The 27,231-nt window shown below is 31.2% G+C and overlaps 1 protein-coding gene across 1 annotated transcript in view; it reads right to left on the reverse strand.

Moving 5' to 3' along the window:
- Window positions 1–20,423, reverse strand: part of LOC110995699 — a 33,336-nt gene extending 12,913 nt beyond the window's left edge. The window contains exons 1-2 of the mRNA XM_022262987.2: window positions 20,350–20,423; window positions 19,896–19,973 (exon numbers count right to left, since the gene is read on the reverse strand). The gene's annotated coding sequence lies outside the window, so the exon portion shown is untranslated. The remainder of the gene's footprint in view (window positions 1–19,895; window positions 19,974–20,349) is intronic.
- Between the last annotated feature and the right edge of the window lie 6,808 nt (window positions 20,424–27,231).

Below are 27,231 nucleotides of genomic sequence, written 5' to 3' on the forward strand. Positions count from 1 at the left end.
TTCTACTTCAAACACAAGTTTGTTCCGGTACTCATCGACAACTGCCCGAGAAATACTTGCCCGGCCAGTGTAAAGAGTATCCCCAGTGCTGTCATCCGCATAGCAGTGAATTTGATTGTTTGAAATTGAATCATTGATATGCAAATGATATAATGAATGGATAATAATCACTGTTGTTACTCCAATTACACTTTTAAACTGTACTTATAGTCTATCACATTACACATCCTTGCGAGAGTTTGAAATAGTAAAACAAAAAGAAGCTTACAATACTTTTAAAGCAATTATTATTTTGTTAGAAACTGTGAATAAATGTTTTGAAGGTTTTAAAATAGTATATATGGCTGAAGTACCTATATATTTCAGTAAAGCTTTTAGGAACGAATTCTAAATTTAAATTGTAATTGCTTGGTATAAATCTATGGCTAATAGACAGTTGAAAGCTGTAGAGGTCACGAAGCAGCTTTTACTTGAACTTTCCCTTGTGGCAAGATTCAAGGGTCGACACGGACGTCCTTTACCGTCGCTTTTATATAGTTGCTATCGCGGTTTCATTCGCGTATATTTAGGACGTGGTATTAAATCTTTACTCCTAAGATATTTAATAAATTTCATAGACGTCACGGAAAATATTGTACTATAAAGAGGATAGCACGTCAACAATAATAGATATGCATTAAATATACATTATTGTAGCCTTTGTTCCGATTTGGGTCGTACATTATATGTGAATCAGTTGTTCTTAAAGGGGAGGATTCAGAAACGAGACATAACGCAAATTTTGACTCCCTTATGTCAAAATACATTTTCTGAAATTTGAATCATCTCTCTCTCTTCGGAACGTAGTCCGTATCCATCAGCAAGGATACATTTGAATGTCTGTCTACTGTCTCCACCGGTTTCTATCCAGCGTATATTACAGTATCTATCCCTAGTCAATTAAGCAATTAGTCCCCGGTTTGCAAGTATAAAGTCTATAATTTTCCTCGATAAATCACAAACCACACAAAACATTAAAACAATTTAATTCCAGCTCTTGAGATTAGCTCGTTCAACGTAACGAACTCTTTATTTATTTATTTGGAAACAAAACAGATACTTCTTTACAATAAAAATAAAACATAAAACATTGGATGTATCCACAATATGTTTCACTAATATAGTAATCTTCAACGTTATAGCTATCATAGATATAATATATTATATAGCATTATAGAAAATACCTTCTGTGTAATTTGTCTTCAATAAAGTGATAAATAAATCAACTTAAACGTCCCAATGTATCTAAATCGACTTTTATATCTCAGAGCGTTGCCGACTTGCGGTTTTCCTCTCAAGGTCAAAGAGTAGCTTTAATAAAGATTGATTCAGATAGAACGTATGGTAATTGTATAAACAATGAAAGGCCGTGCTTAATCTCATTTCACGCCCGTTTGTCTATCAAGAGGCAATCGGCATCCTCAGCCGTTCATCGGAAATAGTGCGTGAAACGTTTTATTCACAATAACAGGTGGTAATTGTTGGGCGCATTCTTCCAACTGCTTTGTATAGTCTTAATATTGTTAGAATTGTCAGTTGATAGTATAAATGTAGTCTTGTTTATTTTTGAAGTACGCCAGGTTTCGTACCTTTTTTGGTATGATAATGATAAATAGGAATAAAAATGAATAACTGTAGAAAACAATATAAATGCAATAATGGTGATTGCAAAATGAAGGAGGCTTTATTCTTGATGTACCTACTTTGTAGCCAAAATTTTTTGTAACAGTTTTTTCAATATCATTTAACACTGTAAACTTACAGTTTTAATGTGAAAAACATGTAGAAGCTAGAGGAAGATAGGGTGGACTGGCAGCTATAGTAATTAAATAAAACGTAAATAATATCTATAAACGACATCGCACATCAAAAGTAAAAAAAACTTAATCGAAATTCAAATAGAGTCCATCATAGGCAATTACAGCACCACAACCTTCAAACAGAAGAAACAGCTAGAAGTACATGTTTTTCATGTCGAAAAACACCTTAATTTTAACGTATGTAAGACTCTAAAATAATGGGAAATTAAATGCATTCTGTAAAGTTGTTGCCGCAGTTTAGCTCGTAAACCCACATGACCTTGCTTTCCTGTCTACAAATGCTATCTCTCAAATGTTTTTTATAATGGATATTCAATGTGTATTCATCGCGGCTTACTTTAAAAGTGATCCTAATTTATTTTTATTAATAGACAAAACATTATTTTTATATCTGTCTTGTTATTTATATATCTGGCTATGTAACGAATTCAATCGATTTTGTTGAATGATTTTCATGAGATGACCAGCTAAGCGGCGCTACAACTTTATGGGCTAGGGCCTAACAGCGAATGTGGTTCGTTCTCATTTGTTTATTCTTATTGTTGACCCTCCAGCCTACTGCACCTGACACACGCTGTCAACCTATGTCGGTGTCGGTGCATGGCCGGATATCGAACCGACGACCTCACGCTAATGCTTCTAAGTCAACATTGCTCAGTTTATTGAGAAGTCGCTCATTAAAAATGAGTGCTCTGAACACGCAGTTTTTTGCATTTAATTCACAATGTCGATAGACAGCGTTTATCCAAAATCCAAGCTTTCACAAATGTAAGGTGATTGAATATCGAACGTAAACTTGTGGTCAATGCGAAATATTCGTGATCACTAGATTATGACCGTAAAATGTAATCATTATTAAGACTAGGAATTTTTGATTCAGATTCGATATCTCGGTCGCATAATTTATGATAGTTGTGTCATTGATCACGAAGTCAGTGGGATGATACAATTAGTGTGTGGTGCAAGTTATAAACTTTCGGTGTATTTACTTTTTTTTATTACGACAGCAATACACATGAAATTATTTAGAGAGCTGGTGCTTTCCTGCAACCTTTAAAGGTTCACAGCTATAGGGACCAAACTATTTTACATTTATTTTAGCATTTTTAATAGCGTGCTCCAATTCCACCGTGCCTACTGCTGATAGAGAACAAAGCTATGTTTTAAATTTAATTTAGTATTATTTATTATTAAAGATGTCTTGTGGAACATGGTGTAATGGTTGCAGCTCCTTACAAACGTTGTGTTAAACAAAAAACTTGGCTCTTGATTTGAGATCTGGCTGTAAATTAGAAGCATTTAATGTATATTTCTTTTTTGACGTTCATAAGTGTACAATGTGTTACCTATATAAATACAGGACTTTTGATTTTGTCTATGTTCTCATGTACTTTAATAGTGTAAATGCCTTATTTATCAATAAAATACTTTTGTACTAATACAGATATGGGTAAATAACGGCATGTGTTTATATCTCTTTTTTTGAACCACGTAATAATAAGTAACCTACTAGTGATACAGTAATATGAAGTGTTATCAACAGCACATTGTTTTATTTATTTTAACAAGTCTTATTTATCGATGTCTACATTGGAAGTGTCTTTGCCTGCAATGTAAGCGTCAAGTACATTTTATAAACCGCTATATCCTATAACTTGTGCATTGGTGATCTATTGATGCATCCTTTCTATTTGAAAGTGAACCTTATGTAACGACAGTCCGACAAAGTCTCTTAAAATTATCTCCGACAAATCACTCTACGTGATGAGACCATTCTTTCTATTATATCTGAGTCATTTGTCTTTCTCATTGATAGATCATGTCTAATCAAATTGTTACATAAAAGTATGATACACAAAATATTGCTCTGTGGACTCTAAACATTTATATACAATTTATTGTATTTAAATTCAAATTAATTAGTCGCCCACTGCTCCTTATAATCTAATAATATATCCATTTTTAATTTTTTGATTAGAAATCCAGAACACCTACAACCTTTTAAGGCCTGGGCCCCCTATGATCATTGCTTCTTCTAATAGGTAGCCTACGTTGCCTGACTCACGCCATCGATTTTTTGGTTCTAAGGTATCAGGGTTTCCACACAATGTTTTCCTTCACCGTAGCGATTGTCTATCATTCATACAAAAATAAATTTAAATATCTTCCAGAATAGAAACACGTATATTTATTAAACACAAACAAAGACAAAGTGTTTTTTAAATTCTTAAACACATTTGGAATCAAACTCTAAAACATTAATTGTGTTTTATTACCGGAGAATTCCAGCTAGTGGCGCTTGAACTGTTTCATTAAAGCGAACTCTATCAATCAATCAAAATATCTTTATTCATATAAGTAAACAAGTACACTTATGAACGTCAAAAAAAAATTAATTGTAAATTTCCATATACTACCAGTTCGAAATTCAAGGGCGTAGACCGGGCAAGAATAACTGGCAAGAAACTTTCCGCCACTCTTTTCAATCGCCTAGTTTTTAATACAGTTGTTTGAACTGGAGCAAATTAATCCCAAGGATTAGAACCATTTATGTATTCATCACATTTATAAAAAACTTTATTGATTAATTTACTTTTAACGAGGGCTTTGAATTTATTTAGTGGTAATTCACTAATTTCGCTTGGGAGTTTGTTGTAAAAACGAATACAATTTCCATATAAGGAGTGGTTTATTTTCTAGAGCCTGGTTGGTTGTACACTCAAATTAGTTCTATTTCGCGTATTTTTCTAAGAGCAATACAGCAAGTTTGGAGTTTCCTAAAAGGGGCTGTGACTTCACCATTGTATGGTAATACGTAACCTATACGTAAATCGCAGACAAAGTCGCTATCAACTACTAGGTACATTAAACGATAATGCGATTAACATAATGTTTAGTTTGAATATTATTAATAGATGCGCACGCAGAACAATATAGCGTCCTTCATAGGCTTGCAATTCTTAACACGACTGACATTTACTTGAAGGCTTATTTTCGAGCATGTGATATTTATTTCATCGCATTAAAGAATATTTAAGAGCCATAATCGGGTAGTAGTTCGACATAAGTCGTGATCGATAAGTGGGTGTTAGATATTTTATTGCTCTCGTTTCTAATCAGATAATGTTTTAACACTTTCAACATATCTGGGAATTCAGCACTGTGTGTCATCTGTTTAAATGTTACATCTTTTCATACGTATTGTTGTGTAATTCCTCTACACTTTACACCCCAATTATCTAATCTGTCATCAACTTAAATCCTACTATAGTTATCTTTAAGCTATTCGTCCAATTAATTTTGGCCTTAGCATGGCTGTAATAAATCATAATTTATTTCCCGTTTTCATGTACCATTTATAAATACGAGTATACTGTAAAGATGCTATGGTAAAATTTGGAGTGGAGCCTTTGGGAAAATATGTTTGTGTAGTATAATTAGCTACTGATATGTATAATTTCATGCGTATATTTGCTACACAATAGTCTCGCAATCGTCCTCCGCCAGAGACAATAGTTCGCGCTAATTAAATATAATTATAACTTCGAAGAGAACATTTTTCGGTCAAGTACATCTACATGATGTTATTTAATGCTTTTAACCGTTTCATTTATCACGGGGTCAATTAGGTAGTTAGATTTTTATTAAATATAAAAGTTCGTGAAAGTGTCATACATATACTTAAAATCCTACTTAATTTGCATCCCGTATCTAAGTGAAAACTAAATTCTCATACTAGTCAAATCTTGAAAGGAATGTGGTATGATTTCTACGAAACATGACGTATTAATAATGCAAATATTCAAAACGCCACTAATGGCACTAGCGGTAATGAAAGAACAGATTCTGATTATCGTTACAAGAAATACTGTATGTGCTCAGAAATGTTTGTAATAATATTAAAATAAGTACTCATTTGTAAATGTGAAGTTGTGTGTTAAAGTTAATTTTGGGGCGATTTGGGGGTTATTAAAAAAGTAAGCACCGTGTCAAGTTGCACAAGTCGACACTCGACACGCGTCAAAATGTCGTGACTGAAGGAATCGGACAGTTACATCAACGACAAACATCAGCGGCTTATATAAGTGCCACAATTAGCGAAGCCGTGGGAACCATTGTCTGTATTGGGACATCTTGAGATGTATAACTAATTAAACTATATTGAAACTTAAAGGGATGCGCCATAAAGAAAGTTAGAATATATTATAAGACAGGAAGGCACCATGGACGGAAAGGTTAGACTAATAAGTGATATAAAACGGGAAATTCAAGCATTCGCGCTTCTATTACTCAAAGGAAACATCGTGAGGAAACCGGCATGCGTGTCTCAGATGGCTGATAATTTTATTGCCTTATAAAAAAAATGATCTTGTAACAGATACAGTATCTATGGCCCAGACATAAAAGGTTATGATGCCTGTGTTTTTTGATATTACAGTAGTTACAGAAGTCACCAGTAGTGCGGATCTTTGCTAGGCCATGGTAGAAGATTCGATAAGGTCTTAAAGGTCAGACTCGAATAAACCCTGATTCGAATGACATATACTATATTTTTTAACATCATGAAACTTAATATATTTAGTGCCCTTGAAAATATATTTCTTAAAATAAATAAGATTCACATAAAGAGACCGGAACGTCTACGTTTCTTTTTCAAGAAGGTAATGGTTTATTTTGTTAGGTTTTTATTTAGTGCTGAATTATATATTTTATTGTACATATTGATTGACTTAGTGGGAGAATGACAGAGTGGGATATCCAAAGATTAAAGTTAGATCATTTTCTGTTCCTTTGATAATATATCAAATATGTGAACCAAATAAGACATTTATGTCTTCTAAACTGAAATATTAACCCGATACCTACTGGCTTGTACTGGCATACCAATTGTGATACCAAGTTGAATATTGAGTTCTGTTAATACCGAAAATGCATACAAAAACGTCAGGATCGTTATTGAAAGTAACAGTATTCCAGGAAAATATTACTTATTATATTTGTTTAGAACACAATAGAGAAAGATTTCCAATTTCATCACAGTTTCCACAAAGTTTATCGCTTAGATGCAATAACGTAAACAAGACAATGTGCTATGAAATTTTATTAAACCGTTAAATTCATATGCAATTTGTAACGGTTTAAAGTTTATTCTCTCACACGTTTTGTTTCATTTAGTTTGTTAAAATGTAATAAAAATTAACTATTGTTTGATATATGTGTATTTAAGTACACTTGTTAATTAAACTAAGCAATTGACGTGTCAATACACTACTATAAAACTATATAAATAATATTTTATAGTCTATGGGTCTCTTTGAAGAGAGGTATACAGGTAAGCTAAAACACAGCGTCATAATTCTAAGTGAAAAATTATATTTTTTGAACCAGTCAGATTCAAAAATGTCAGACTGAAAGTGATTTAGAATCGTTCTTATTTACGCAATACAACCAAATCTATAGCCGACTATTCTTTATTATTAAACATAAAATTTAATTAAAATTAAAATTTAATATGTTTCATTTTATTTAATATTATAAACCTAAATATTAAAAAATAATTAAAACAGATAAATAGAAAACTAAACAAATTTTATAAGTTTAGCCGTGTGGCCTCTGTGTGTGTGTGGATTTAGCGCTGTATTGCGATACTTATGTATGTATAACGAATAATCGTTGACCGAGAAAAGTACCAGCTCTAAGGTCACCTATTCTACCTACCAGGAGCCAACTTAAATCTTTTGCCGGTGCATTCGAACTCCAAAATGAACAAATTCAAAGTTAAAGGAAACTGTTTAATATGATATTTTAAATCACACATATATATACGTGTTTTTAAACGTATTTCTTTTTCTAACATAAATCTCATTCAAGAACAAACCCTGACCTTATCAGTGTGACTTAAAAGTTAAGTGAACCTAAGTATAAATAATATTGCACTTGAGTGCACTTTAGCTTCAGTGTGATCAGTAGTCTTGATTAGTCATAAATTAAAATGCCTTTAACGCTTGATAGATAGCTGTTTTGGTACCTGAAGTAGATTCTGTTGCATTTCGCAAAGTAATCATTTCGAACTAATCCGACTTGGGGGCCTTCAAGAAAAGAGCGTATAGCGAACCACTCGTAAGCCTTCCGACGCGGCATTTCCGTAGTCCATGAACGGCGAGCACTATATTAAAATATCACATATGCTAGTTTTATATCATAAATCAGAATTGTAATAATAATAATCATTTTACGCTGACGTTAACTTAATAAATTCAACTTGAACTATAGTTTCTGCAAGTAACTACCTCAGAGCTTAAGTCAACCATCTTATTTAGGGCCTATTTCACAATGTATGCATAAAGTACCAAATAGCTATACAAAACATAAATTATTCGAAAGCGCTATCTGACAGTCGTGAAACGTAAAAATACTATTTATCCTACCAATAAGTAATAAATAGCTTATTTGGAACTTATCCGGACATTGTGAAACAGGCACTAATTATTATTATTTTATTATTTTACTTAACATAAGATGCTTTTTTATATAAACAGTACTAAGGGGTTTTTCATTAAAGCATTAGGACTTGATAGACTACAGCATAGTCTACATTTTTGCACCGCAACATCGCAATAAAATTATAATTCTAAATAATTTACTGTAAACTTTATGTCGGATACTAAAAAAAACATATCTTTATTATTTATTCTATTTAGATAATGCAGATCCAGATTACGATAGAGATGCAACGAGTAATTTTTGATTGCACAATATTTTAATATTCATACGAAATAATGACAAGATTTAAATTGATAAATATTCACTTAACGGTAATGTCGGTAAAAAATACTGTAATATACCATTTCATAATAATTATAGTTAATAATGGGAGGTTTAAAATGTCAACACGATGTCTTGATGGTATTCGACAGAGCTTTAATAGGTTCTTAGAAAAATGATCTACATTTCACTTCGTAGTAATATTGTGTTCATCATAACCCTTCTGGTTATTTTTATTTATTATTTATTATGCCTACAAACTTTGTAGGTCTGTCCATCAGTCTGGATTTCTGTATCTGTTTCATGATTATCATTTATCAAATAGGCAAGTAGGTGCTCGACCTCCTATGCACACGCTCGTCAACTTTTTTTTTAGGTCTAAGGCTAACCTTTGTTTCCTCTGTTTTCCTTCACAGTTCGAATGAATAGTAAATGTTTACATAGACAGAAAGTCTTCTAATGTACAGCCAGTACAGGTGATTGAATCTACGATTCCAAAGATGAGAGTCCAAATGTAGGCCAACTGACTTTCACAATTAAACAATAAAATCTAAACTAAATAATTCCGTTAACAATCCTTGAAATATAAGGGAAAGGGTAGTTAGCTCGCGTAAGGACACGTAAATGACATCTGATATTTTCAATTTGTCTGTCTACCCGTCGACCTTAAGTAAAAATAATATTGATTTTTAATTTTACGTATTGTATATTCGCTATTCATATTCCTGTTTTTAAACGTTTAAAAAGGTTTGTATATATAAGTAAGTTTGTATATATGTAAAACTCAAAAAAAAAATGTATTATATATCTTTTGGCGTTACAACTCTCTATTGTTTTTGACAGAACGCGACGTACATATAATATACTGTATTCGGTGTTCAAATGCAAAAAAATTGCACTTAGCCACAAAGGTAACACAGCTGATGTAATGTTTTTTTACATAATACACTAGATGATGTCTACCTAACACAGAACAAAGGTGATGGGAAAATCACGAAAATATAAATTGTAATTATATTACCTACAGGTGTTTGGTGTAATGGCTTAATAAGCTAATGTTAAGACATAATAAATGAGGTATATAATAAATGAGCATTGTTTTAGCAATTATTACATCATAAAAATTATCGTTAAGATGTTCCGCGTACTGGCAATTGTTTTTGCTATTGTTTAAATAAGAAATATTTTTGTGTCGATTTAAGAAGAATAATCAGTGGCACTACAACCTCTTTAGGTCTTGGCCTCAGATTTCTGAATCTGTTTGATGATCATTTTTTAAATCAAGGCAAGTAGGTGATCAGCCTCCAGTGCCTGACACAAATCGTCGACTTTTGCGTCTAAGACATGTCGGTTTCCTCACGATGTCTTCCTTCACCATTCGAGCAAATGTTAAATGCGCACATAGAAAGAAAGTCCATTGGTGCACAGCCGGGGATCGAACCTACGACCTCAAGTATGAGAGTCGCACGCTGAAGCAACTAGGCCAACACTGCTCTGTGCACCAATGGACAATGTGTCGATTTTAGTAATGTAAATAGTGCCAAGTTTAGATAAAGGTTTTAATGGAACGATCGAATCGGTTCCTCAATATATTAATGCAATAGATCTGTGATAAACGCTTAATACTTTAGGATTGTATTTCTCTGTAGATTTTGCGATAGTATAAAGTCATATTAAAAAAACTAACAAGTGTGTCATGGGTTAACATTCGAATACGGGACTCTTTCGTTCGTTCTTTTATGACTTCTTTATGTCAGGAGTGGATTATCTACACTGCCTTTGCGACGTGATTTGGTCTAAGTCGCTCCCGGATGACTTTTATTGTTAATATGTAATTTGATTAGAATTATATAATTATTCAACCTAATTTTATATGTGAACTCAAATGTGCTTATGTTTCTTTTACCTTTACCTTAAATTCTAGTTTCACACCATCAATCAAAATGCCGATGCTCATATTACGTGTGAATAATATTATGTATGCATAATGTAACTTTAATCAATGTACTGTAAAATCAATTTCTATGATTGCTATGTAAGTGTGATGTACCTTAGTACGACAAAACATTACTTTATGTACATTTTATTTATATTAGTAGTTTGTTTTGAAATTTAAATTCATATTTATATTGGAATAATAGGAAAAAAAGTTTAATTGTACAAACAACTTGGTATTTTAGTGTTAATAAGAGAAGTGGTTTCGAGGCTATCGTTAGTTACTGTCTCTGCCAAGAGATGGCGTCGCCGGTTTAAAAAACACGCGATACTAAGGGCCTGTTTCACAATGTATGGATAAAGTACTAAATAGCTATGCAACACATAAATTATTTGAAAGATAAAAGTTCCGAATAAGATACTTCGCGTTTCATGACAAATAGCGCTATCTGACAGTCGTGAAACACAAAAATACTATTTATCCTACCAATAAGTAATAAATAGCTTATTTGGAACTTATCCGGATATTGTGAAACAGAGCCTTACACTGTTAAATAAATAAGGTATATAAAGGTTACTGAACATACAAAACAGAGATGTTCTCCTCAAAGTCGGTCTAAAGTGAAACCAATACGATGGCACGATAGTACAGGTAGCATTTTGATTGCAAAATCTACGTTAGATAAGAATTTAAAAAGTCAAAAGTTACATAGTATCGACAGCGATAATGTAATTCTTTTGGATCTATATGAGTCGTTTCCTTATTTATGTGCAATAATAATGTCAAGAATTAACATACGGACGTCATTCGACACGCGCCGCCTCTTGTTGCAACATTTACAGGAAGTTGAAGAATCTAATCTCTTATTTTGTATTTTGTCAAACATATACCTATATTCAATGGTATCGTCAACAATTTTCTATATCTATAGCAATTTTTACTGCTAATTATGTTTTAAATCTGTTTACATATACAGATATATAGAGCACGTACATTTTTAATTTTAATTTTTTTTTGTAGAATAGGTGGCAAACGGGCAGGAGGCTCACCTGATGTTAAGTGATACCGCCGCCCATGGACACTCTCAATGCCAGAGGGCTCGCGAGTGCGTTGCCGGCCTTTTAAGAATTGGTACGCTCTTTTCTTGAAGGACCCTAAGTCGAATTGTTTAATTAAATTTTAATGTTTCAATAGTGAAGCGAATACCTCACATATCTTTATACGATAGTGTGTTTTACTTGTAACGGATTAAAAATACCACCTTTCCTTGATAATTGAGACGTACTTTCAAAATCGAGCCCTGACCTTTGCGTGTTGCTATCGCATTATCGAGCTTAAATACGTAACTCGATATTTGATATGGTTTTAAGATAGGACAATATAAAACATCCTTTATTAAATAATCGAACTAGATTATGTGTAAGGCGAATTGATGAGCAAGTATCGATAATGTTATTTCACAATTAAATTTAAAGTTATTAATCATCACCGCTATGTGGCACCAGCTACGCGTCTAAGTATTTTTATCTTCGCAGAGTGAATTCATAGTAGCGATATTGTGTAAATTATGTGTGTAATTTTTATGTACATATTATATTTAATTATTATGTACATATTATAATTAATTATATTTAATTAAATGTTTCTCCACATTGTCCTATTGGCATAGGCTGTAAAGAATATGTGTATTTCTGAAATAATAAATTTTAAGAAAAGAGCTTACCAAAACTTAATAGGCCGGCAACGTATGCGAGCCTTCTGGCTCTGTGTGTGCGCCATGGGTGGTATCTTAAAAAGGTATACGAATATGTGCTAACTTTTTGATGTCATACATTCTTATAATATTTAAAAAGTTTGGTACTTATTGCCATACAAATTTGGTAAAATTGACAAAGCGAAGTTTAAGACCCAATACAAATAATTGAGAGTAGACGTGATCTATAAAACGAAGTTGACCTTTACATTAGCTACTCTAGTTAACTAATAGGTCAACCGGATCGCAGGTCTCATGCAAGCCTAAACAGGCGTAGTTCGCAGCAATTTTAATATTTTAATTACAGTTAAAGATATAATTACATAATTTTATCATATCTATGATTATCTAATGGAAATAATGAAAAAACATAATTGGATTGAATATATAAATATATAAAAATAAAGACATCAGTGAGCCTGGTTTTTATCAAAAATGGGCGCAACTCATCTTTGTTGTCACCAGCAACTTAATACAAATCCACATTTAATATTTATGTATATTCAATAGCTGTAAAACACAATTAATTTTACGTTACTTATTTTAAATTGTATTTACGCTAATCATTACACCTTGTGTAATATATTGTAATAGTTAACAAATTAAACAAGAAGTATTAAGAATAGTAAATTGAGATAATCTAACTTTCATTAGATGCGTGAGTTGCGCGGACGCCGGCCGATACACGCTAACTTTCCCTCTCTATCAGGGATGCCACATTTATAAAAAAAGGAACGGTATTCAATTGTCTTTATAATAGAACAATCAAAAAGACAATAGAATAATCAAACTCCAGCTTGGGTGATTGAGCAATGCAAGTGGCTTACTTACCTAATATAAGGTTAAGAATAACTTTATTTCTCATAATAATTATGTACAAAAATTCGCTTAATGAGAAAACTTTAGAAACTAAGATTAATATTTTTTAGAACGCATGTAGGTACGTATATAAAATTTACAAAACAAAAACAGCAACAAAAATGTAATATAATATCCACAGTTAAAAGAAATTATGTGTCAGACTTACGTCACCGATTAGCTTTTTTTATATGGTTGCCTTTAGTAAAGCTATATTGAAAAGCAATTTTTATAAATAAATTAGAAGAGGTTGAAGAAATTCACTACACAAAAAAAATGTAAAAAATACTCATGTAACTAACATTTTGTTTTAACTTATAGACTAAAATTTAAGTACGTAAATGATAAGCAACTTTGGCGGCCCTATTCTCTTTGGATATGGTTAACCTTAACGAATTATACGTTAAATTATTATTAAACAAATATGCATATTTTCACGTACATTTAAGTAGAGAGCAGTAATATGTTGTATGTCTGACGTAATTGTACCTTTGATTTACCAAAAATTAAAATTTGAAATAACTTTTCCAAACTGGTTTAAGAGAACAATTATTATTATTAATTTCAATACCCAGTTAAAGATTTATAATAATTCCAAGGCATCATTTTATTACATAATCTTTAAAAAAAATTGTTACAATTTCACTGTGGGATTTCCACGAGTCTGAACATATCTAAGTATAAATAGTGTTTAATTGTTTATGCATACTAACGTCAGCCACCATAATTGACAGGATACCTTATATTACATTTTATATATAAATTGTTTTTTGTTTAGAATAAAACCTAACAGAGTCTAGAGATTGTAGTTTGCCATGAGTGCCAAAGATGCCTAAGGATCTTCAATATCCTTAAATGACGCCTATTTATTATTATAAATATTTGAAGTCTCAAATTGTTTTTTTTTTTAATCATAATAGCACACGACCATGGCATTCAATTAAATCTCAGTTCATTTGTCGGCGAAGATGCCAACTGCGTATTAGTAGAAAAGTGTTATGTATATATTTTTTCAAGATTAATTTTACGTATCAGAAATACCTATACATAGTAAGGGTTTTGTCGAGTTACGATGTAAGATTAAATATTATTTTATGTTTCTATCATTAAAAAATAGCATTTCCGGTAGATTTTGTGTTGCCACCCTTGAATATTTATTACAAGTACTTTTATAAAATATTTTAACGTAAAATGTATACGATAATGAGAATCGATTATTAGTATCAATTAACTTTCAACAAAAAAATACTATGAAAAACTACAGTAATAATTATTAACAATTTTATATAATTAACATGATTTCCGTGTTATTTACTGTAAAGTTTAAGACTTAATTATATCCCAAACGATTGTACATTTATATGTAACAATCATTTTAGTGTAATTAAGAGTATAAATATTTACGAAAGGCTTATTCGACGTCTAATAGTTTTTTTGTTCGCCAGGTTTTGGTTCGTTGCTACAAAATAGATGAAAAATAATGAATGAAAAAATGGTAGCTTAAATCTCTGAGGAAATATGCAGGGATTTTTATCATCACTTATAGAAGACAAAAAGGAAAACTTACTTCATATTTTGGGAAGAATAATGCTTTTACGACACCCACTACTAGTTTTATAGATAACAACACATTTATTCCTACAGAACTATGATAACGTGACCAATAATATTTACAGCTAAGTTATATTAGCTTTTCCTCAGACAGTGAAATGTACTTAGCGATAGCTTACCGACACCGGATTACAGCGCCCTATAGGTAAAATTTTACAAGAGACTACCTACTATAAACTATTAAGTTTGACACAATTTATAATTACAATTTAAGCGTTCTACATTTAAATTCATTATTATTTATGTAAATTATATCATCCGTTTTACATAACACCGCTCTCAGTCTTTTCCCATACGATACGATCTGTAACGTCGTTCTGGAGATACAGACAGACAGACAGATAACGGTCTACGGAGACGTGGGAATATCGTGGAGGTTCTATTTTATTACTACAACATGATTTTGTAAGGCTTTCTATTAGAAATCGCTGAAGCTAAGTTCAAGTACTAAAATTTAACGATATTAAATAATTTATATTATAAAGCAAAGCTGACAGACGTACGCAACTCGTAAATACAAAGTGAATCTTATTATAAATTTATACCGTTCTAAAATCCACTTGAACTCATACAAAATATTTCATTAAAATTACGCACAGACGATAGATATATTTAAAGAATAAATTGATTTGAATTTTTGATTGTTATTTTTTTGATAGAACTGTGACGGTTTCTTGCTAGAATATGTTATCCATGTTGTAACAAGTTATATAACATAGTGTTAAACTATTCCTGAACATATCGATAAACTAATGGCCATTATGAGATATTTTATAACATTTTTGAAATATTAGTGACAACTGGAAAACGTTGCAATTAAGGTGCAACAGATGTCCTATAAATTCTAAGAATCATCGCAACGACTATAAAATTACATTAACATAATACTGCTCGTAATTTCGCCATTAAAACGAAATGAGCGAGCTAATGATGTTTTTTGCTAAATATTGTGTGACATTATACGCCATCTGCCGGGGGGAAGTTTAAACGCCTTAAAGCCAACCTTTTATCGAATGTAGATTTTTATCACGTAGCTCTTAGGTTTAGATTTATTAATTGCTAAACAGAATGTATAGGCAATTATACAAGAAGGTTAAGTTCTGAATTTAAAAAAGAACTTTGGAACAATTCTTTGCAGCGATTCAAACTGTTAAATAACCAAGGATTGCGTTACATCTAATATATTGTATTCAAAGTTTCATTCAGAAGTTCAAATTTGATATATGTACGACTGTAGTTTGATTTCCGTAAATGAAATATAAAAAACATTAAATATTATCTTGGGTCAGTGAAAAAGTTGTACAAATGAGATGTGTGACAAGACGAATTAATTATCAACATTATTTGTATATCAGTCAAATCAATCTTTCAATATTTTTTAAATTCATATTTGATTACTTCCGGAAATGAATGTAAAGCCTATGTATTAATCGTTTTTTCGAGAAGTAAATACAAGTAAATGGGTTAAAATCTAACAACTTTAAGGATAAATTTTTACGCACTATTGTATTGTTGTATAATATGTATCAAGTATTTTTTCCATGTAATTTTCTGAAGGTTAAGGTTATTTAATACACTTAAGGCCTGTTTCACAATGTCCGGATAAGTTCCAAATAAGCTATTTATTACTTTTGGTAGGATAAACTAGTGTTTGTTGCGTTTCACGACTGTCAGCGCTATTCGTCATGAAACGCGAAGTTACTTATTCGGAACTTCGCGTTAACCAATTAATAATCTATTTTATCAATTTAATATTAAAGTTATATATACATGACATTCCCATAATTCGGTTTAGATTAAGAAACTTTAGCAGATGTCTTGAAACATGATATTTATTATTATGACGTTGCCCGTACTTATTCCGAGAGCGGCTTTTTTTATATACCTACTGTTTCCTTTTATATACTGTTATAAGATATATGTTTATGCACTAATGCATTGTAAACATAATAATTGTGTCGCAAAGTACAACAAAGCTGAGTACTATATAAGTAATACAGTCATTTTATTAGTAAAATCTAATCTAAACTAAATAAGCGAGATGATGCGTTCACAAAGAGTAATGATTATTGCCTGCGACGGGCAATTTCCCTAAAGGTCGCTTCTGAATAGTACCGGTTCACAAACAACGCATTGCGAAATATGTACAAGTTGTAAGCAGAGAGCGATACAATACCCTTGAAGACCGCTAGTGTTAATAAATAAAACCTATTTTTTTACAAAGAATCGCAAGAATGCGGACAGTAATATTGTTCAACGTCATACTACTGCTATAAAGCATATATATATATGACAACCAGATTAAAAAACTATTTCTTAAAAGACTGCAAATAATTTGGGTTTGTAAAAAAATATAGCATTTGCCGTTTAAACCTTCCCTGAACTTCCACAAGATCATAATTATCTATTTGATCATTTTCGAAGTTTTAGCGGGACAAACAAACAGTTATTCGTATATATATACTTCGGCTTACATTAGTTTTTCCAACTACTCCTATAATTTGCGCCATCGGTTAATTAGTTATCAAATATCGCATCGCATGGGCGCATGTGGTTAATTTTATTGAATTCAGTGCTATTTGCCGCCAATCATCGATATTAGTTATTCACGCCAATTACCGATAATGAATAATTATTGGTTTATTAATTTAATGACCCTAGGCCCATTTTTTGGATTTCATTTCACAATTTTAACATTTGCTTAGAAAGTATGACTACGTTAGATAATCGTTATAATTGTAGTTTTTTTACGTGATACTATGACGCAAGTGATTTTAATCCTTCAAAATTTGTGGGTAAACCTCACATATTTGCAATAAGCATTAACAGCGAGATCCCAAGTTCTATTTCCGCCTAAAAACACCCATATAAAGTGCTTTCATCCAACGACATATACCACATGGATTCTAGTTTTGCTTTTGTTCGATCATTGGAAATACCAGAATTTATACGAGTGTTCATTTTAACATTAAAATAATAATAAATTAATATTTTATGGGTAGTTAAGACGTTTTATAATATATAAAAATTTTGTTTACTAAATAATTAAATAAAAAAGCAAACAATTATGGATAACGATAGAACAGTTTCATATGTGCTATCTTTAGAATTCAGGAAGCATTTAACTTACTCTTAAGTAGGGAAAACCAACATAGCTATATGTTTTTATAACTGTAAACAATCAGAAAGTGTATAAGACAGTTTAACATTTCAAGATAAGCAAGGACATTAATACTTTTTGAGGAAACGGTGATTGTAGTGAAGTGATAAAAACAAAAATAAATTTATATCCTTCAATCAATAAGGACTTCCCTACGTGTTGTACTTGGCTTTATTTAAATTTCAATGAAAATTGCATTGATAACATGATGTAACTTACTTCTTTTTCACATCATAACATTATAAAATACGCAAGAACTAATATAATTAAATCAGATTTTTTGATGTTTTTATAATAACCTTTAGGATGTTTCTTTCTAATGTCATATCGTGAGAGATTTCTGTACCTTTTCATACTGTGATTGTTTTTATAGGACCTTCAGTGCCATACAAACACCATCAATTTTGGTTTAAGGCCCGCTTCCTCACGAATTTCTCGTTCATCGTGTATTAGTGTTGTGCATATAGAAATAAATGTCTGTTTGCGCACGGGCGTGATATGAACGCATAACTTCTTAAGAGTCGCATGTTAAAGTTACTATGCTCATCTTATTTATATATTATGAGAACTAAGAGAAAAGTATCGAGATACAAAACCCTTTCTTGTTAATTGAGAATTACCCTGGTAATACAGAGACAACGTATTCGAAAATACAAACCTAAATTCTTTGTAATAATAATAAATTAGTTGACTCATCATAGAATTTTCTTAGTTGAGTTTCTCATGGAATATGGTAAGGTTTATTTTTCTAGGTCAGTTGGTTTAAACACAAATCTGTGACAAGTATTTGTAACACATTCGTCATTGTAATCTCACGAGATATGATTGTAAAAAACGCGAGAATATTACAAAAAGGTATTCAATGAAAGATAAATAGGCTATTAATGGATTACTAACTGTGTATTAAATCAATTAAGATTGGTCGTATAGATCACCAATGTTATATTTTGAATGAAGTCTTTGAATCGTATCATATTCTTCTTATCTTTGTATAATGAAAATTAATATTCCCCTTATATCGTATAATCGTAGGGATTTATAAATTTTATTCAGTTTAGTGTATGAAATTCTTGACCCCCAATCGTCACAAATTAAACAACATTTATATGAATTACCAAAAAAAAATATGATTTTATTTTATCTAATATTTTTTCTCGTTCTCATAAACCTTGAAAGGTAAAAACAATGAGAAATTTACTTTTTACAAACATTTATTTACAAAATCTTGACCTGATTTTAAGAAAAGTTTGGTCAAATTACAATTAGCAATAATGTGTGAATAAAAACAATATCACATGGGAAATACTTGTGTAACGTGCTGTGAGAACGGACCGTGGTCGCGTGGCCTTGAAAGCCTTCACTCACGAGCATCCCTTTTTTAGCATTTAGCAAAAAATACATTTAAGCTTAATTATTGTGCTTTGGTTACGCCCGAAGAAATTTAAAAGGGTTTATTACATATATTTATTTAATGAATATAAACTTATATATATAATATACGTAAATAATACTAAAAAACTTATTTTTCGTATTCAGTAGTATACATTTAGTTGTACTATACTACATACTGGATGCTAATCTAGTTCAATTACAATTAAGATGGTAACATTCTGTTCAGATATCGAAAGAAATAATATGGTAACATGAATTAATTTTTGACATACCGGTATGGTAATTTGACACGATGCTTAATTAATTTCGCTCATGAACTAAACAAACATATTCCAAAGTATGAAGTTAAATATCTACGTCCGCACGCGTAGCAAAAGAGTTTCATAGAAAAGAGTTCAACGTGCTCTCGCGTGTAAAACTGCACAGTGATTTATTTGTCATTCCTACTATTATATGACTTGCAAACATGATATAATAATAATTTATCATAAATTTATTATACATAGAAAAGAAATTACATCCAACACATTTTAAGGTTTATAAGATAATATTTCAACTTACCAAAATAATTCCCCAAAACAAACACACAGCTTAGATCACTGCACTAGAACACAATTACTTTCAAACTGTTTATAGAATCTGAAAAAGCAAATTAAAATGACATAATCTATCTTAATACTATATCTGTTCCTGAATTGTATAATAACGTTGGCGTATAAAAAATTATATTGTCGCAGTGCGCTGTGGGAAACACGCAGTTGCGCAAAATGTACGTAATTAATTTGTTACTGTTTGTTTTAGTTTATTTAGATTTTGTTCTAATATCCATTTACAATTACAATTAAATCAATTTATTTAAATTCAAAAATACAATTCAGTTATTAATTTAAAGTTAAAATAAAACAGTTTTTAAAATCAAACAAAATTGAATCAACTATAAAAATACTCTAGTAATACTAAATATTATAATAAAAAACAGTTTGAAAGGACACTTCGCGAATAAATAATATTGTACCGTAAGTGAAGATGTCCGTGAGAGGATTGGATGCGCACTGCAGCGCGACTGTGCCCGCGTACACCTCAACGAGTGGGGAACATCTTAGTAGAAAGTAAGGGTGCTGTGTCAAGGCTCGCCATTTTCTATTGTCTTATTTCGTCATTTTTGGAATACCGCTTCATAGATGGAATTACTTTGTTTATATAATTAGTCTTTCATTTTTGTATTTTTAATCTCGAGGTTAATTAAATATACCCTATATTTTATGTTACAGCAAGATTCTTTGTGGACTTTCGAATCGAAATCGTTATATTTTTCCAGGGAATATATGAGAGTCTACAGGCTTAAGACAAAACGCGATCACCCTGGAAGATACTTTTCCATCTTCAATGATAATATTAAGATCGAACATTTAATACTAAGACCAAAATATAACAAACACGGAAGTCAAAAATGAAAGTAAACTTGTTAACATGACATTAAGTGTTATCAACTGTTGGCTATTTTTTTTCCAGGGAGTCATTGGAGTAACAATATAAAAATAATAAAATGAGACTTCTACTACAAAATGCCAATTATATTTTTATAACATAACCAGTCACATTTTTACAAAAACTACAATCACGGAATACTCACATATACTATCTCTATATACTAGCTTTGTTGGGTACAGAATTAAAAACCTACAATCATATATTTTATTGTTATATATCCTATTTCATACAAATACCTCACAAAAAATATTTACTGGAAATTTCATTCGGATCGGGTACCACGTTGTTTAGAGCTGCAATAATTAAGTTATTAGGTAAACTTCGCAACTTATATAATTGTAGTTAAATACATTCTTCATAGAATAAGGCGTGAAAAAATGCCTAATCTTGCCACAACAATAAGTATTTTTAACCTTTGTTCCAGCCTTGCCGCCGGACAGACACACAATGGTTCTCAGTACGATAACTCATAATAATGACAATTTTATTGTAATCTGATTATGATAATAAAGTATATAAATAATGTTATTAGCTTACACAAATAAACATTCTAAGCTTTAAAATATGATATTTTAACGATAGACGGTTATAAACCACCTTTCTAAACTACGAAGAACTTAAGACTTAGGCGAAAACGAAATCATAAGATTTTTCCTAAATAATTATGATTAGTTAAACCTCAATAGTCCTTTTCTCTAAAGTATATAATGCTAATGTGAGACTCAGGTTTTGCAGTAATAACATACGAGGTTTTGACGAGGTGGACACAGCCCACCCGGCTATCTGAAAAGCCAAGTTTAGCTAAGCCAAGCCGGTCTTGTGTTATATATCCCAGTTATTATAGAGGTTGAGTTAATATGTAAGTTTCAATATAAAAAGAGGCTTAACAGTTATATTTTTTATGTTAAACTATATCTGTTACATAAACAGACGTGCAGATTTTATATTTCCTTATATTAATTGATGTTTCTTAATGGATCCTAGGTAAAATATATACATGTATTGCGTTATTTTTTCTCATGTTAAAAGGCTTTTGTGTCGAATTGATTTAGAATAATAATATGAAATGTAAAAACATTTTTAAAATGTACAAAAAATATTTGTTTAATCAAAAATAGTTTTTATCAATATAAGCAAAATTCCTTTTGAGATGTTAATTTAGTCTAACAACGGCTTTTGATGAACTGACAAGTAGGTATAACTCATAGGGACAGACTTGTGCAATGAATTCGCACATTAGAATAGGCCTAATGCGATGACATTTGTATAAAAGCCGTTGCTTTCTATGATTGATTTCTTCGTTATTGCACGTTTCCTAGATATGTTATAGCTAAATAATTGCTGTATTTTATCAACAAAATATTTTGTTTATTTGTTCATAAATATTCCTACAGCTACTAATTAAATAATATCCAAACAAACATAAACATAAAGCACAGTTAACAATTTTTACATATTTGTATGAAATAAAAGTGTGTATTCATAATAAATTTCAAGATTCATCGAACATTATTATAAATATTTAATAAAAAGGCAGAAAAGCAAAGCCGTCATTAATAAAATTTACCAAAGTTTTCTAATATTTTATTTTAAGTATGTTTTAGTTCCAAGAAATATATATATGACTGAGTTACGTAAATAGTTTGTATTAGACAGAGGAATTTGAAATAATTGGGTTTGTCTTGTATTGTATGAAGAAGGGTCCTTCTATTATTTAGTAGAAGAACCCTTCTTTCTAGAATTAGTAAAAGCGACAATAAGTCAGGACAGCCAATCAAACTGTTGCAAATTACATGTAAAAACATCAGATCGTATTGTTTACGTCTATATTCTAGGCATTCAGTATTCAAGTCCTTGCAGGAATGAATATAATTTAGATAGCTAAACAAAAAAATATTTTCCAAGATGTACTAATTTTTTTATTGCGACAAGGTTTTTTTGTTTCACCCCTTTCTTACTGAAAGGAATGTTTTTTTTAATATACAAAATGGCATTTTGTATCTGATAAGTTTTTTTTATCAATAGTTCTAGGTTTCATGGGTTAACGTTCATCAAATTCGCATGTCTGAAGTGAAACTGGAATGTAAGTGACCCCAGACCATCTCTTAAGTGGCCTTGTTGGAACTGAACCTAAGGTGGTTTAGTTGGTCTCGTTAGCTCTTCTTTTCTGGTGTGGGTAGAGTGCAGTCCCACCACTTTCAGGAGCAAATGCGCAAATATATTTCTACCTCAGATATAAAAAAGGCCTCAGAAGGCTGATGTGCTATGCTATTTACTTAAAGAAAACAAAAATGAAAAATATTGCTTTAGGCCTAGCAGTATGATGAAATAATTTACAAATAAATGTGAGTTACTTAGCGTAATGTATTGATGATGCGTGCTACTGCTCATTTTATTAGCGAACGTAACCTTGAACCAAATGGGTAGTCAAATTTATCATATACAGTTAATAAAGAGAATTTGTCAAACTAAAAAATGTCTTTTTGTCTTAATTTTTATAAAAAAACAACGAATTTTATATTTACGTATTAAACAAAAACTAATCATAAAATTAAAGATAAAGAAAATGTTGTAATCGTTATTTTGGATAACATATAACGTTATAAAACTAAATATATGATCATCATTTTGCGAAATGTTTGATAAAAACTAAATACGAAAGCAATTATTTCTCAATTCGACCAATTTATCGTTTGACCTGCAACAACATAAGTGCAAGGCGCAAAATTTTAGAGTACCTACCGCTAATATGTATTGTTAGATGACTAATTCATGTTATTTCTGTTCCGCAATGCCTCGTTAACTGATTTTATTTTACAACTACATGAAAACATCGAATATTAAGACAACACACGATGAGAATATTATTGGCACTATTTAGATGTATTAGTTTAGTTTAATGGTTTTATTTTTTAATAGATAACTCACATGTAGATAATTTTATAAATATTGCTCTTTATACAGTTTCTTCACGATTTCCGTAAAAGAAGTTTTAATTAATAACTTAACTTTTCAGCTATTTGATAACTTTTACAATATTAATTGAAAAAATAACTTGCTACGAATGATAATTCCACGCTGCAGTAACGTAGATTTTCTTTAACGGACAAAATGTAGTACTCTGTTAAAAGTAGTTTCTTAAATGTTTCACTATGACGATTTTAAATTTTTGGCCCGGCTGTATATACAATTGTTGTAAAATATTATTGAAAATGAATAAAATATATGAAACAGAATCAGATCAGACATCGTAGTCTTTGAATTTTGGCAGCTTTCGTATACAATAAAGTGTGAAATGAGTTGCATATTACATGTGTTCATACAATATTTAGTTAGTTAATTAATTTCCTATAATCCCTAGGTGGGGCAGAGAGCGTCCACAGTGAGTCTCCATCGCGTTCGGTCTTGGGCCTCGTATTTCATATAATATATGTATATCTATACTAATATTATAAAGAGGAAAGGTTTGATTTTTGTTTGTTTGTATGAATTGAATAGGCTCCGAAACTACTTGGCAGATTTGAAAAATTCTTTCACTGTTGGAAAGCTACATCATTCCTGAGTGACATAGGCTATATTTCATTTTCAAAAAAAATAGGCATCCTTACTAAAATTACGATAACATTAACATTTGTTTATTATTTGATACAATTCTAACAGATGGCGCTGAGTTAAAGGTAGTTTAGTTTAGGTCCGTGTCGTGGTACCAACGTTTCACATAAGTTCTCCTACGGTTTCCCTTGATTAATTTACTACTATGTAATATAACAAAAACCTTAGCCACAGCAACGCTTGGCCGAGTCTGCTATCATACAATATTTAGTCGAAAATATCTTCCATTAAAACCTGACATGTACACGTTTTCGTGACAATTATAATCAACCCTGTCTTATATAATATAATTTCGTAATTCTAACTTTCTTAAGCTAAATTACATCACCTACGTGTTAAAACATAGTACGTGGTTCCCGCGATCTAGCGATAGGATTTACGTGATACCTGAAACGTCAAATTAGACGTACTTTCATACCCAAAAACGTAACCGGATGTAGGCTTTGATCAATCACACGTTCATCTATTACAGATGAGGATGCTTTGCGATTTGCGGTTCCGGCTTCGAAAGTTATACCTATTAATATATCCTGACTTTCCGCGAATGTCAACATTATCAACGAGTACTAAAATTCAGAGTTAAATAAATTGACGTTTTGTTGAATATAATACGGCTAAATAAATTTTATATTAGTTAGGTTTTAACCACACAAATGTTTTATATATATAAATACTGTACGAGTCATAGCAAGTTGAAATGGACAAAAAATATTACAGAATGGCAACTACGCGATGGAAAAAGGAAAAGAGAAAGACAGAGCAAGAGATGGGCAGATGATATAAAGAGAATAGGAGGCACAACTTGGACAAGAGAGCTAACATCAGAAAAGAATGGAAGCTGCTAGAAGAGGACTTTGTGTCACAAGCACGCTGTGGTGTCATATGATGTATTAAATTAAGTCAGGTTATGTAACTGAAATAAGTGTAAATTTATTATACTGGGTGTCCGCAATAAAGGTTTAGTAATAATAATACACGACTCGTCTAACATATACTTTGGCCTTATGTTTAGCGCTTTAAGACCCTTCACGTTTTTGGCCTCAAATTCATACATCGCTGTTTAATAATATTAGTTTTTTTAGCCATCTGTATGAGCAATTTTTATGTCATATGAGTTTCCTCACGATGTTTCCCTTCGCTGTACATTTTCCGCCTGTGAACTAGTAAATTGGGTACTTTGTTAGAAAAAATATTACGTCCAACAAACGATATATGCATGCTCAAAAAAACGTTGCCCCTAATTAGTATAAAATAAAATCACATACAAATGAACCACTGCAGATGAATAGTTAAAATCCCTGAGGTCAAGGGGCAAACAGTTGTGGTTAGGGCAGTCGTGATAAAGATATTGCGTTATTTTTAGCGGTTTGTGTTATAATTAAATCAGTGAACATCTACGAATAACAGTAATTATTGAGTAAGGCTACTGTAGGTTTAAGTACCTATATTCGTTATAGTTTTATTGATTTCATGCCTTTGTTTATATGTACGTGTGTTGCTTTGAAGTAATGGATTTTCTGTATGCAGATATACAGCAGAGGCGAATCTACTTCTGATCATCTACTTACCATTAAAAAAATAAATGATTTCCAAACATATACAGATTTCCGACGCCTTCGCTTCAAAGTTTAAAGCGTCTCTGTTTTTTTTAATCAATAAGGAACTTTCAGATTGCGCCACAATAAATAAAAAACTTTTATATACTATGGCGAAATGTTGTTAATAAGCAGCCCTTCATATTTGCCTAATCACAGATCATCAAACGAATTGTGTTATACTTACGAAATATCTGACACGACCTGTCGACACTTGGTGGTTTTTAAATTATAGAGTTCAAATATTTTGCAAGGGAAACCTTGGGAAAATGTAAACAAAAGAAACTTCTAATGTTGACAATTTAAAGGGTTGTAATTTAGCATTAATGAGTGCAAGACATTAATCTGTTCATTTACAGGATAAAAATAAAAATAAATTAGTGGCGCTTTTAGCTTAGATTTCTGTATTTCATGATCATTTGTCAATCTAACAGGCAAGTAAGTATTCAGCCTCCTGTGCCTGACACATTCCGTCGACTTTTTGGGTTTAAGCCAAGCCGATTTTCTCACGATGTTTTCATTCACCGTTCAATGTTAAAAGCGCACATTGAATGAATCTGCATTGGTGCACAGCCGGGGATTGTACCGACGACCTCAGTGAGAGTGGCATGCTGAAACTACTAAGACAACACTGTTCAAAAACTTATTTTTAATGTTTATTTGCTTAAAAGTTACTTACAATGATAGATTAACAAATTATCACGAAATACATACATATAAGGCCCAGAGCGTAAAAGGTTGTGGTACCACTGATTTGTTATATTATATTTAAGTAGTTTTTAAGGCATTATTTGCAATACAAAGGCCGTTTGATGATCAATGAAGGTTAATCCGATTGAAATAAATATATATAAGCTAACAATAAATTGTTATTTTAATAATCCTTTCGTTTTTCGTTCTGTTACAGAATCTATTTTGTTATATCAAAGTTCAAACATTTAACATTAAGTAATTTATGAATTATTCAAATGCAATTCATCCAAATTGCGTTAGGAAATCACGATGTGCGTGTCCAACATGGACGGACAGAGTGACATTGATTGTCTATGACCGTCCTTGTCGATCTCATTATATCCACATATGCAATAGTAAAATTAAACACAATGATCACAGTTCATTTGCCTAATTTACGAAATTGATTGTTATTGGTAATCCAATTTGCAACATCGCTGGGCGGCATTTTTTGTTGTACGCAATAC

The sequence above is a fragment of the Pieris rapae genome, chromosome 6, assembly GCF_905147795.1.
Source record: "Pieris rapae chromosome 6, ilPieRapa1.1, whole genome shotgun sequence".
Taxonomy (NCBI): Eukaryota; Metazoa; Arthropoda; class Insecta; order Lepidoptera; family Pieridae; genus Pieris; species Pieris rapae.